Below are 14,803 nucleotides of genomic sequence, written 5' to 3'. Positions count from 1 at the left end.
GAGTAGATCTAGAGATTATGTTTATGTGCTCATGTACTCATATATTGAGGCGGCAGAGACTGAACAAAACAGTTTTTTTACCTGAAAGTGAATTGTACGATATCGTTCCTTTGTTCGATATATCATTATATTATAAGGAATCTACTATTCTTATGAATTTAGAATCATTTTTAAAACAATACCTTTAGTGTTATCATTAACGTTATCTGATAACTGATAACACTCCTTCTGTATAAACAAAGAGGCTGAAACTAGTTTCATGCCTTTGCTTAATTGAAAAATAGGTCCCTGGGAGAAAAATCCACCTTATCATTCACCTCAGTTTCTCCTAGCACAAAATGTCGTGGCACTATAACACATATCCGAGTCTGTGCTAAGCCGCACGCCGGGTCGGTCAACTATGACACGAATCAAGGCTGGGATCAAAAGGAACAGTGTGTCAGTGTGATGGAGCATTATGTAAATGCTGCCTCTCCCTGCCTAAATATTGACAAATCAGCTCGGAGAAGCGAGGCAGCGAGAGCACACCAGCATCCACATGGGATCTCCCCTCCAGTCGCCTGACTGACACTTCATAGGAAATGTCTTCCATTTACAACCCATTATTTACTGCTCTCCCCATGATTGCTTCACACTGGCCCTGGCAGCAGCTGCCCCAAATTGCCCTCTTGGGTGGATTCTGAGCACACTCTTGCTCAAAAGATGGATTCACGCCATGCCAAAAACGCTAACCAGATTACTTCTGTTGTCACCGATTCCCTGATTGCTGCCTCTATCCTAAAAGAGTACGGGAATCTAGAATTGTGCGAGACAGCTTGACTGATGTGGATAATACAGCGAGGCGCAAATGTACGCAGCAGGCTACGTTTCACTTCTCCGGTGATGTTCAGCATTAAACTGTACTAATAAGGAGAATTAAGGCCCTACTATATTACCTTTAACACAACGTACCTTAACATTCTGTTTCTTATAAGCATATGCTGCAGTTATATAAACTGCTATTGTAAATTCTAGTTCTTTAAAGGAACAGTTCACCCAAAAATGAACATTTGCTGAAAATTCACTCATATTCAGCCTGTCCAAGATGTAGATGAGTTTGTTTGTTCCTTAGAACAGACTTGGACAAATTTAGCTTTACATCACTTGCTTACCAATGAATCCTCTTCTGTGAATGGGTGCCGTCATAATGAGAGTTCAAATGATGATAATCACAAGCAATCTAAATTAAACCAAAATAACAGTCCATAATCCAGAACACTTCCTACAGTGAAGAAGTCAATCCCCTGTCGTCCTCTCACATCAAACTCGACCAACATATTTGTTTAGAACTGTTTTGGGTTGTTTTCACTTGTAAACAGTGTTTGATCTGTGCAGAGTTTCTCAAAATCTCTTAATGATGGATTTGCTTTTTACAAACACAGCTTTTTCTTTCACAAGACGATAATTGATGGACTGGATTTACATTAATTACTTTTGAATTATTGTTGTTTATAGTTGTTTAGACTCTTCTGACGGCACCCATTCACTGTAGAGGTTTCATAGGTGAGCACGTTATTGTAATTCCACAGGTGAGTAAATTAGGGCCCTATGAAAGCAACTTAATTTTTTCCCAGTTTCAGTTTTATTTTTTTCCTAATTCCATTTTTAATTTCCAGTTTTAATTTTTCTACACTGGTAGAAAATGATTTTTTAACAGTTAAATAAAAAAAAAATATGTCAAATTAATTGAAATCATGAAACTTACACAATTTTTAAAAAAAATTCTAAACAAAAATTTAATTTTTAAGGCCCTATGAAAAACGTTATGTTTTATTTTTACCAAATCCTGTGTTTTCCCTTAATTTTCTGGACATTTTAATGTTTTCATTCCATTTTTAAAATCAAAAACATCTTTAATTAATTGATTGTATTTTTTAAGCATTTATTTATTCCAGAAATGCTGTGTTGTGTATTTACATTTTTCTGGTAAATAAATTTAGCTTTTTTGTTTTTTGTTTTCCTGGTAAATATTCCTTAAAAATAATGTTTTAATAATATTATTATTAGTAATAGTAGTAGTACCACCATCATTACATTAAGTAATATATTTCTGTCATAGTTTGTTCTTTTCTTTGAACAGGCTGCTGTGAAAACCTTTAAGTTCCTGTTTGTATATAATACAGAGAGTAGAGCCAGAGGCTGAAAACAATGCAAGGTCACGCAGGCTTCAGTATGTTTTTATGCATCTGCGCCATTCATTTACACAGAGACACACAGATCATGCAGGATTCACATTTAATTAGTATTTTTGCAGCTTAATATTCACAGACACTAGTCCATATCATGTTTAGATTTATTTATCTTTTCAAAATTCTGCAAATTCCGTGACATTCCGCATTATACAGAAAATTTCATTTTAATGACTAGATTCCGCAATTCTGTCCGTTTCCCACATCGCAGAAATCATAGGGCCATACTAAATGTTACAATTTTCATTTTTTGGTGAACTACTCCTTTAAAACTTTGTAGTAATAGCCATCGTCCATGATGTGAAAGGGCCTAGCGATGTAACTGTCGAGCTATTTATCCACAAAACCCCTCTCTGCTGTTAAAATCCGAGAGCAGCTCAACACAGTCATGAATCTTCTTCAAATGTAAAAGCGTCAGGCACTGTGTACGGGAAACAGGATTCAAAAGGCGGGATGTTGCTGAATTGAGTGCTGCATTTGCGACGAGAAGGATGTGCTGCGCTTTAACCTGTTTTCAAAAGCTGAGCCAGGCCCAAACGTACGGTAAACACAATAGGCCGTCGCCTTTAGGGGTGAAAAATGAGCACAGCTGTGAGTCAGTGTGACACTGATTTTGTTCAACAGTTTACATAGCTGCTCTGTGATACCCTTGAGAGTACTCTCATGCCCTTTGGCCAGCAGAGAATGATTACTAATAGCTTTCTCCTACACTGTTAAGACTCCCACACACTCTTTTTGTAGCATGACGCTGAAATAACAAGATCATCAGAGAATAGCAAATTGAGAGTTATTCTAGCTGCTGCTCAGTCTCTGACAACTACGTGCACAAATACAGCAGCTACAAACAAGAACCTGTGGTCGTGTCAGTGTTATAGATTCTTCATTAAAAGGCATCATGTGGGTCTAAGTGTTTTGTTAAATGGGTGACATCAGCTTTGAGGTCTGTGTACGACCAAATGCTCAAGTGATAATCCCCAGCCTGTTTGATCGTCTTTTACTTTTCTTCTGCCTGCTAGATAAGCACATAACCCGAGGCAGATGGTGCTAAAAATCACTGTTAAGGAGCAACCATAAAGCTAAGCCATTGTGCTTAAGACAAGTCTATTTGTGAGGAAAATGTCAGTTAATGTCGCAAGTCTGCAAAATAATTAAATTGGGAACTACAGCTCAATTGCATCTGTAGTGCAAAACCACAAAGTATCACTACAAACAATAGTTTAGATAACAAGAAAGTCTCAACAATAAGGATTTTCATGCAGGCCCAGTCAGGCCAGTAGTTCAGAATAATAAAAACGTTTAATATACACTACCAGTCAAAAGTTTTTGAACAGTAAGATTTGTAATGCTTTTTAAAGCAGTCTCTTATGCTCACCAAACCTGCAATTATTTTTATTAATATTTAAAACAGTTGAGTAATTTTTTTTCAGGATTCTTTGATGAATAGAAAGATCCAAAGATCAGCATTTGTCTGAAATAAAAAGTTTTCTGTTTTCAACATAATAATAATAATAATAATAATAATAATAATAATAATAATAATAATAAATGTTTTTGAGCAACAATTCAGAATATTAGAATGATTTCTGAAGGATCATGTGACTGGAGTACTGATGCTAAAAATTCAGCTTTAAAATTATAGGAATAAATTAGGTTTTAAAATATATTCAAATAGAACACAGTTATTTTAATTAGCACAAATATTTCAAAGTTTTACTGTTTTTGATGCACTTTGGATCAAATAAATGCAGGCTTGGTGAACAGAAGAGACTTCTTTTTAAAAACAAATAAAATCTTAATATATATATAAATGTATGTATATACCGTATATAGATAGACATATGGATAGATATAAAAGAACATTTGCAATAACCTGTGCATTATTTAGCTAGAATGTAAATTGTCAATTGATAAACTTTTTTTTTTTTGCAGGAAAACAATGAAAACAGTCATTTTTAAAGCACTGTTTTGATGCTTTTAAGACAGTCACAGGTGATGTTTGCAATTTCTGCAAAACTCTGTCTCTCACCCAGCTATTAAACATTACCTCAGTGACAATTTACAACTTGTACAACACAGAAAACACCACAGAAAACTGAACATTTGCAAAGCATAAAAATGGCTGTACACACTCAGTGGATATAAATTCATTTGCAACACAGCATTGGTCTAAAAGGGCAAGTGAGTGTTCAGAAAACTGGCCCGAAACCTTCTCACACTGGCCTCAGTCCAGCGGACCATTCTTTATTGAGCCCTGACAAGCAGAAAAAAGCCAAGTAACAAGTCAAAGAGCATGAAATAAGTGTTTCACAAATTAAATCATTTTAGCAAAACAGAACAGCTTGGCTGAGAACTGTATGAGAGATTATCTAACACGTTGGAGAAAAATGACCACAAAAAACACACACTTCTGCCTCCTCCAATCACAAGTGCCATTTGGTCTTAGTGCAAAACAGTGGCAGGTGGCAGTACAATTCAGCCTGTGTTTACTGCATGCTGAATGGACAAGAAAACAATGCCACAATTATGATCTTACTCAGTATACTTCCAATTAAGTGTGACTAGCCAGCTCTAGTTCTACATCCTAGAATGACAAATCTTTATATTGTGCCACACTTCACCTAAATTGAATTAAACGGTGGAAACTATCCTAATGAAAACCAGTTGCATCTATTAAAACCATTTGTTATTGTTCAAGAGCAAGACAGCATAAGCACAGCTCACAAACTGGGCCTCACATTTGATTAATTAAATGGTTCATTGATTCCTCATGTGTAAGCTGAATGTAATGTGTAAAAATGTAATGTTTAAATGTCTTTGTTTATCTTCGAAACACAAATTTTTGATCAAATCTGAGAGCTTTCTGACCCTGCATAGACAGCAAAGCAACTGACACATTCAAGGCCTAGAAAGGTAGTAAGGACATTGTTAAAATAGTCATGACATCAGTGGTTCAACCGTAATGTTATGAAGCTATGAGAATACTTTTTTGTGCGCAAAGAAAACAATAACAACTCTATTCAACAATTTCTTCTCTACCGTGTCAGTCTTCGATGTGCGCTCACAAGAGCATTCTTCTTACAAAGAAAATCCATCTCTCTACGTTCACACTGCGAGTGCTTGAGTCTAATTTTTGCTCAGATCTGATTTTTTTGTATAGCTGTTCACACTGTTTTAAATGTGGCCAATATTAGATTTTCGAGTGTGAACAGATCATGGTTCTAATTGTTCTAAGAACAATACCAACAGGGTTGCCAGGTTTTCACAAGAAAATCAATTGCTTTTCAAAACTAGCCCAATTGCATTCTGCAGGGTAAATAAAGTGTTAGTAGGATCACTTCAACCCACTGAAGTGAAAAACAACCCACAGCAACAGTGAAAAAGTATCTCAATTCCAGTGGAAAACTGTGGACTTGGCAACACTTGTTTACTTCCGGCATTTCATTTCTACACACTGATTATTACTTTCGTCATACGGAAGTAAACACGGAGGACATAAAGTAAGCAATTATGTGTTTATTTATTGTGTGATCTGCCGCAGAAGCCAGCGAAAGCCAGGCAATATGAAGAATAAAAGCAAGGATGTGACGGAAGAGAGCAGAGTTGTGAAACCTTTATGATATGAGCCCTCACTTCCAATTAGATGAGACGATTTTTTTTTTCAGAAACATCATGATTTTATCACAATTCTTTGTCATGTTGGTTTGACTATTTTGCAAGTTGTCTGAGCAGTACAGCCAAACTAATTCCCCTATTTTAAAACCAAAACCTTACAAGGTAACAAAATCTAAAATAAAAAGAATGGTAGATGTTTAGGCCAAAGTGGGTGAAGATAAAAATCTGTCATTATTTTATCTTTGTTATTAAAAATAAGAACAAAGATAGGCTACATGTTACAAATGCACATAATATACAAATAAAACAAACAGTACTTTAATTTTCAGGTACAGTTGGTGTATTTAGCAGTAGCACTCAAGAAATTGAATTAACAAATCTAAGAATAAAACATTATACATAAATTATACATAGACTCTTATTAAAGCAACTGTATTCTTCAGTTCTTCAGTCAAGAGCAGTGAGTGGTGTTTCTTTGCTTTTTGTTTTATTAGTTTACCATCACCCAAAAAGGAAAATTCTGTCATCATTTACTCACTCTCAAGTTTTGTTTTTAAAGATTTATTTTTAGCATTTTTGCCATTATTGTGATAGGACAGATCAGAAATGACAGAAAGTGGGAGAGGAATGGGGGCAGGTTTGGCAGGAAAGGTCCTCGAGTCGGGATTCGAACACGGGATGCCCAGAGTGCAACAGCGCTGTATGTCGGCGCACTGCCCACAAGGCTATCGGCTCCAACATTTCAAGTTTTTTTTTTTTTTTTTAAATCATGTTGAACATAAAAGTTATTTTGAAGCCAGTGGAGACCAGCTACTGTTATATGTAATCCTTGTGTGTTTTTGACAGTATCAGCGAATCCGACGTGAAAGATAGCTTAGTCCAGTAATCAGGCGCTGTTTGACAGGCTTTTAGCACATGCCCGCTTCAGGTGTACACGCTCATGAAGCATATGCCATAACAGCGTGCGAAAGAAATAACGTTATTTAACCATCAAGGCTTTAAAGCGCATGCAAATAATGTACTTTTGTGATTGCGAATAAGTGCAGTGTCCCGTAAGTGAAGGTATGTCATGTTTACAGTATATTGAGACGGAGACATGCTGCAGCACGATACTACGATATTTTCAATGACTACCTTTTGCAACTGTCTTGATAAATTTGGGTATGTAAAATCTTGGATGGTACAACTCCCATGAGCGCAGAATCATGACGAATGGTGATCTAGAGTCATGTAAAAGTCGCATGAATTCCGACCTATTCACACTGCAAAACATCTGACCTGCTGTATCAGATTTAGTACCACATATGGAAGTGGCACAAATTGGAATTGAAAAGATCAGATTCTATGCAGTTTGTGCTGTTCACACTTTCATGAGAAAAACCGATCTGAATCACATGTGAGCAACTTTTGCCTGCAGTGTGAGCATTAGTTCGTCGTCTGTATATTACGGTTCAAAAAAGTAAGGCTAAGCAAAAAAAGTTGCCAGTAATCGTTCTATGGTGAAATATTCAGACATGTTTACAAAGACTGTTTTATGTACAGTGTGCGTCTTCCTCTGCTTGTAAACAAGACACAGCGCATCCAGGTTCAATGTCAGAACGTCAGCTCCTGCGTTAATGAAACGACTGGATTACTGCGATGTTTTTAATAGCTGTTTGGACTCTCATTCTGACGGCACCCATTCTCTGCAACAGATTCACTGGTGAGTAAGTGATAAAATGCTAAATTTCTCCAAATCTGTTCTGATAAAAAAACAAACTCATCTTCATTTTGGACGGCATGAAGACGAGTTTTTATTTTTAAGTGTGTATCTATCAAATCGTCTGTACTGTGTTTTTGCAAACATAAAAGTAGGAGTCACAACACACACTAGAAATGCAATCAGTGTCAACCACCTGTTTACATCTTTGGTCAGTCTACTTCATTTATTTTCATCTGCTCATCTCTTTTCAATCAGTCTAACATCAAATTAGTTTCCTTTTGAAAGCCCTTCAGTTTTAGCAACAAACTACATATATAAATGTTCACCTGAACCTTCCTGACAGCCACTATAAAAACAGTGGATTGACCTATCAAAGCACATCTCTGACAAGCCAGACACTAAACAAACATGGTGTGTAAATACTGTCACCTGACCTCTCAGAACACATTTAACAATAAAACTATGTGGTCAAGTAACCAGGCTTGATTTAGAGATCACCTCACTATCTCGCAATGACACTATCTTAGCAGATCAACATAATTAGGCTTAGAGCAATTAAAAACTGCACAGTGACAGAGATGCGTGCGTGATTGTGAACGCGCACAAGTTGCCAACAAAGCGCTCGTGACTCGGGTGCAAGACATAATAAAACACGAGCCAAACTATCAAGTTCAATCCGATCTGAACTCTCCAATAACCCTTATGACCGAGTCTGCTGTCCTTCCGATGACTTAATGTCGCGGTGTTATGATTATATCAGCACATGAATAAAAAGGGGGAACACTATGATCGTTGGCACACACATATACACACTGATGATGATGAGGAGGAGGAGGAGGATGATGCTAGCCTGCTAGCTAATGTCTCTTGTATTAATAAAGCATAACACCTCCTCAACAGCAGCTCACAGCGGTTGTGATTAACACACGCAGCTAATTACAAGAGCCACAAGCTAATCAGATCATCTTCCGTACACCCGAGAAGACGGTCAAAGGCGGAACTTACCTGAAATCCTTCTTTACAACATCAGAGATTTTGTGTTTTGAGATGTTGTAACTGAGCAGCGGCGGTTAGCGGATGAGAGTCAAGTGCCGCTTCAAGTGTTTTGGAGTCGTTTTACACCCCTGGCACACCGATATTAATGATATGGCTGTCACTTATCAATATTTATGGTGGTGAGGAGTGTTGGTAACGGGTCAGTGTTGGGACACAGTGTTGTCTTTCTCTCTCTCTCTCTCTTCTCTGTAAGAAAGAAACCCCCCCTCGGTTGAAAGCCGCTCTTCCTGCGAGAAGAATAATGTGCGCCTGAAAACGCTCTGCCCACTTTCCAGTGTCGTGCGCTGCGATAGGCTGAGCGCGAGCAGAGCGTAAGACGCGGACCAATCTGGATGGTCATTTTGTGATTTAAAAACGCGCGTGTATGTGTGCGTGAGTAGTTTTGTGTGTGTGTGTGTGTGTAGGACTGTCTAAACAGTGCTAGTACGATGGTAGTAAGGGGAATTTTGATTCATTGAATTTTTTTTAAATCTTTTAAATGTATTTTTCTCTTTTTTTCTCTCATTTCTGAGTGCACCAGAGGGAAGTCTTTGACCGTTGCGTTGCCTAATGTTGCTTTTTAAGCGTCTAACGCACGAGCACCGATTTGAGTTTTTGTTGTTGTTTTTAATTTTTTTTAATTTATAAGTGAGTCAAAATTAGTTTGCTACAAATTAGGTATTTTATTAAATCATTTATATAACATATGCAAAATATTTGTCTATCACATTATATATTGTCTACTCCACTCATGTACTTTCATCAAGCTATATCAAAGTGACAATAATAGCATAAATAAAGAGTTTCAGTAACGTCCTAACATATTTTAAAAGGGACCATGACATGAGAAATCAAACTTGCCTTGTTTTTTTGGCATATGTGACCACAAAACCAGTTTTAAGTAGCATGGGTATATTTGTAGCAATAGCCAAAAATACATTGTATGGGTCAAAATTTTTATTTTATTATGGCAAAAATCATTAGGATATTAAGTAAAGATCATGTTCCATTAAGGTATTTAGTCAATTTTCTACAATAAATATATCAAAACTTAATTTTTGATGGTAATATGCATTGCTAAGAACTTCATTTGGACAAGTTTAAAGGCTATTTTCTCAGTATTTAGATTTTTTTTTTTTTGCACCCTCAGATTCCAAATAGTTGTATCTCAGTCAAATGTTGTCCTACCCTAACAAACCGTACATCAGTGGATGCTTATTTATTCAGCTTTCAGATAATGTAAAAAAAAAACTGACCCTTATGACTGGTTTTGTGGTCCAGGGTCACAAATAAAAGGTTTTGTACCATTAAAACATCCTGCAAGTTTCATAGCTTTAAACATCCACCTTATTATAAACAAAGCATTTATTTAACCAAGCTCCAAAAACGGCTCGTTTGGATCTGAGGTAGCATGTGACATCACAAGAGCGCAAACATTTGCATAAACACTGCCTCCAGAGCAAGATATCGATGAATAGTTATCATCTCACCATAGGCCCCGCCCACAGGCATCCAGTCACCTAATGGCTGACACTTATCTTGATTACACGACGCCACACTTGCATTTAGCTTTGTGTCAAAAGCAAATAGAAATTACAATCACTGCAGCTATCGTGTCTACACTGGACACAGTATACAGATGTGCGTTTGCTTTCGAACACAGTCCACACGCTCGAGTCTGTCGTCAATAATGTTCGCTTTGACATGTTTGGTTTAAACAGCTTGTTGGCACAAAAAAATGTTTGTGGTTGACCAAACTGAACCAGAATTTCCAGGGGAAGAATTTTGACAACATTTGTGTTTGTTCTTATCATTTCTGGTCAGGTAGGTGAAATATTAGGCTAATATCCTAATTAATACTGCCAAAATATTGCATCCATTCCTGCTTACTAAGTCCTTCTCTATATGATTTAGCAGTTTCCACACATTTTTTCCTGTGGTTTAGACAGCATAAATTAGCAGAACAACATTTTCAGTAGTACATTAACCATGAATCCATGCTGTTGTTTACATCAGAGTAGCCTATCCCCAATATGGCCACATATCCAGGTAATTGACCAAACTGTAATGTAAGTTCAAACCCTCTATATGGTTATTATTAGTCATTTTTTACAAATTCATAATGTTTAACCACCTCCTCACCTTGTTGTGAAAATCTGTATGATTCTTACAAATTAATATCATTTTAGCCGGTCCTGGTTCACTACCGATTCACAGTTTGCACATGAGATGTTATGTAATCTTTTTGGCTAGTTTCCATTACGAAGAAGACATGACTCGTTCAAGGAAGTCTGGTTCAGATTCAAAACCATCCGCTCGTTCATTGAAGTGGTCGCTATGCTTTCAGTTCAGTTGGACCAAATCGAGTGCTGTTTGCTAGTGCTACACTGAAGCTAAGTAGAACGATTTATTCACATGTTAGTATAGGCTACGTTATTAAAACACGTATTAAACATAACTGCGTTTCCAAATGCATTAAATGGGAACAAGTCACAAAGTATAAATCTGTTCATTTCTGTCTATGAGCAACATGACCTTATATTTCCAGGATTCCCAAAGCTTTAAACACCTGGCCGAGGAGGGACCACATTATTTTTGTAATGCTCTTTCAGAATGTACCTCTCTAGTGTGCTTTATAAGCACATAGAGTGTGCGGCTCCCTGCTGTGGAAATGATTGGTTTATACTGTAGTCTTCCACACTTCGTGTTTCTCCCTCTCTGAAACGATGCTTCAGTCACTCCCAGAGGATTCATTCAGCAGTGGGTCATTGAACATGACCGCTGAGCCCTGAATGCTCTACTTAACCTTCTGCTGTTCTGTCATGGATGTAATCACACAAAAACAACATCATATCGTTTTACATTTAACATTTTTTTTCTCAGTAGCCATGTGTATTTTTAGTACATACAGTCACTTGGTGGATTTAACAGCATTTGTAATATATTAACAGTGCTTTGGAATAACTGACACAATCACGATTTGCATTTTAATAGACGTTAGGTGAAAATGTGTTGCTGTTTTGCATTTTATACAGTACATACGTTCACGGCAAATGAACTGGATCCAGATCTTATCTCATTCTCTATTAGCATACAAACTGAACCGAATTACAAAGAAAAGAAAGATATATATACACGATTATGATGAGGATTTATATTGAACCCAACGATTTGAATATTTAAAAGATGAGTATAAAATGTATTTATTATAATATTAATGTATATTTGTTCAGCGATTCCTTCAGCCATCTGCATTTACATAATTTTGTAAGTAGGTGGCAAACGAGTCATTTAATCTATTTTTCAACATGAAAGTTATAAACCTATGCTCGAGACATTCGGTTCATTAGCTGCTATAGGAAACAAGGAGAAGAATAACAACGGTAATACTGTTCCCTGATATCTCAGAGACAGCGTTTTTTTTGTTTTGTTTTTTGAGTGTTTGCTCATCTGCAATATGTCTAGATGTTTATGATTTAGAATGTATGTAAAACTTGCATCTTACAGACATCTGTCAGATGTTTGTACACAGCAAATGCTTTCCAGATCAAGTGATCTTTAGCAGACATCTTGCAGACGTACGTGTGCTATCTGGGTTTGCACTACAAACCAGTGTGTTCATAATTAGGATAATACATTAAAATAATATGGTAAGACACCAATTTGCAATATCAAGCATCAAAATTAGTTGTTGTACAGCTAAAAATAGCTAGACGTGGATGAGACCGGAAGCCATACCCATAAAATTTACAAATGGCTGCGCCAAATCTTGGATTGGGAAATAACTAGAAGCGTAACAACCAGTGTTTGTGGTTGTTTGTCACGGAATAGGACTACTTTAACACCATTGCTGCAGGGTGTTTTTCATGTCCGCCGGTTAAAGCATCCTCAATAATGTGATACTTAGCCCCCGGAATATGAATTTTACCAGGGTAATGACGCCAAAAAACATGTATTTTAGTTTTAGGCTAGTTTTGGGCTAATTTTGAGTTGCAATTGGGCGGGTTTTGTTGTAAAAAAATCCTGACAACCCTGATAACGTTGTGCTGTTAATGGTAAAACTGTACAGTGTGTTCATAATTAAGATAATACATTAAAATAATATGGTAAGAAACACCAATCTGCAATATAAAGCAGCAAAATTAGCTGTTTTGTACAACTTAAAATAGCTGGATGCAGATAAGACCAGAAGCCAGACTCATAAAATTTACAAATGGTTGCGCCTGCTCTTACTGGAAGAAAATGTGGATAGGGAAATAACAAGAAGAATAACAACCAGTGTTGCCAAGTCCGCGGTATTCCTGCAGAATTGGGCTACTTTAACACTGTTGCTGGAGGTTGTTTTTTCATGTCCACGGGTTAAAGTGACCTCAGTAACAAGATATTTAGCCCCTGGAATGCAAATCTTACCAGGGGAACCCTGCCAAAAAAAAAGTGTATTTTCCCCCGGAATATGATTTTTACCAAGGGACACCCTGTAAATGCACTTGGGCTAGTTTTGAGTAGCAATTGGGCAGGTTTTGTTGTGAAAACCTAGCAATCCCGGTAACAACATGCAGTAACCGGTAAAACTGTTTGCACTACAAACCAGTGGGTTCAAAATTAAAATAATACATTAAATACTATGGTAAAATACACCAGTCTGCAATATTAAGAAGCAAAATTAGCTATTTTGTACAGCTAAAAATAGCTGGACGCAGATGAGAACAGAATCCAGACTCATAAAATTTTGAAATGGCCTTCTCTTACGGGAAGAAAATGTGGATAGGGAAATAACAAGAAGAATAACAACCAGTGTTGCCAAGTCTGTGGTTTTCCAGCGGAATTGGGCTTCTTTAACACTGTTGCTGCGGGTTGTTTTTCATGTCTGCGGGTTAAAGTAACCTCAATAATGTGATATTTAGCCCCTGGAATGTAAATTTACCAGAGGAACCCTGCCAAAAAAAAGTGTATTTTACCCCTAGAATGCAATTTTTACCGGGGGGACCCTCTCCAAAATGCGACTGGGCTAGTTTTGAGTAGCAATTGGGTGGGTTTTGTTGTGAAAACCTGGCAACCCTGATAACAACGTGCAGTAAACAGTAAAACTGTTTGCACTACAAATCATTGTGTTCATAATTAAGATAATACATTAAAATAATATGGTAAGACACATTAATTTGCAGTATTAAGAAGCAAAACAAGCTGTTTTGTACAGCTAAAAATAGCTGGACGCAGACTGAAAGCAAGACCCATAAAATTAAAAAATGTCTGCGCCCACACTTACAGGAGGAAAATGTGAATAGGGAAATAACAAGAAGAATAACAACCAGTGTTGCCAAGTCCGCGTTTTTCCCGCGGAATTGGGCTACTTTAACCCTGTTGCTGTGGGTCGTTTTTCATGTCCTCGGATTAAAGTGACCTTAATAACATGATATTTAGCCTCTGGAATGTAAATTTTACCAGGAGAATCCTGCCAAAAACATGTCTTTTACCCCCAGGAATGAATTTTTTACTCTCCAAAACTCTCTCCGAAATGTGACTTTGCTGGTTTTGAGTAACAATTGGGAAGGTTTTGTTGTGAAAACCTGGCAACCCTGATAACATCATGCAGTAAACGGTAAAACTGTTGACACTACCAACCAGTGTGTTCATAATTAAGATAATACACTAAAAATAATATGGTAAGACACACCAATTTGCAATATCAAGCAGCAACTTGAGCTGTTTTGTACAGCTAAAAATAGCTGGGCAAATTTACAAATTTGCCTGCTCTTACGGGAAAAATAAGGTGGATAATATTTATAATTATTTGTTTTTTTTAACATTATATATAATGTTAACATAATAAATTATTCTAAATAAATTAATAATTACAATTAAAGAATTATTTTTAAATACTTAAACTAATTTTAAATATAGTCAACACAACCAATTCTTTTAAAAAAAGAATCTACTACTATAATTACACAAGCACTTACAAAGAGAAAACTAATTTAGTCAACACATCAAACATATACCTTTTTGATACATCTAAAGCCTTTTTCTTAGTTTTTGATGTAACGATTAGATTTCAGGAACTGAGGGTGTCACCACCTGCTATATTACAAGCAGGTTTCAGGATGTTTTGCATATGTAAGTGCAGCATTGTCTAACAAAGAAAAGGAAGCTGGGAAAATGATAAATGGACACACTGTGGCATCATAGTGCTGGAGAAAAAAAAAACAGACTGAAGTCTAACTGTTTT

At 36.6% G+C, this 14,803-nt stretch overlaps 1 protein-coding gene across 2 annotated transcripts in view; it reads right to left on the bottom strand.

Annotated features, from left to right (window-relative positions):
• Nucleotides 1-8,778, bottom strand: part of rerea (arginine-glutamic acid dipeptide (RE) repeats a) — a 179,617-nt gene extending 170,839 nt beyond the window's left edge. For both annotated transcript variants that reach the window (XM_073822583.1, XM_073822584.1), the window contains exon 1: nt 8,548-8,778. The gene's annotated coding sequence lies outside the window, so the exon portion shown is untranslated. The remainder of the gene's footprint in view (nt 1-8,547) is intronic.
• Between the last annotated feature and the right edge of the window lie 6,025 nt (nt 8,779-14,803).

This window comes from Garra rufa, chromosome 18, assembly GCF_049309525.1.
Source record: "Garra rufa chromosome 18, GarRuf1.0, whole genome shotgun sequence".
Lineage (NCBI taxonomy): Eukaryota > Metazoa > Chordata > Actinopteri > Cypriniformes > Cyprinidae > Garra > Garra rufa.
This window is presented reverse-complemented; position numbering and strand designations above follow the sequence as displayed.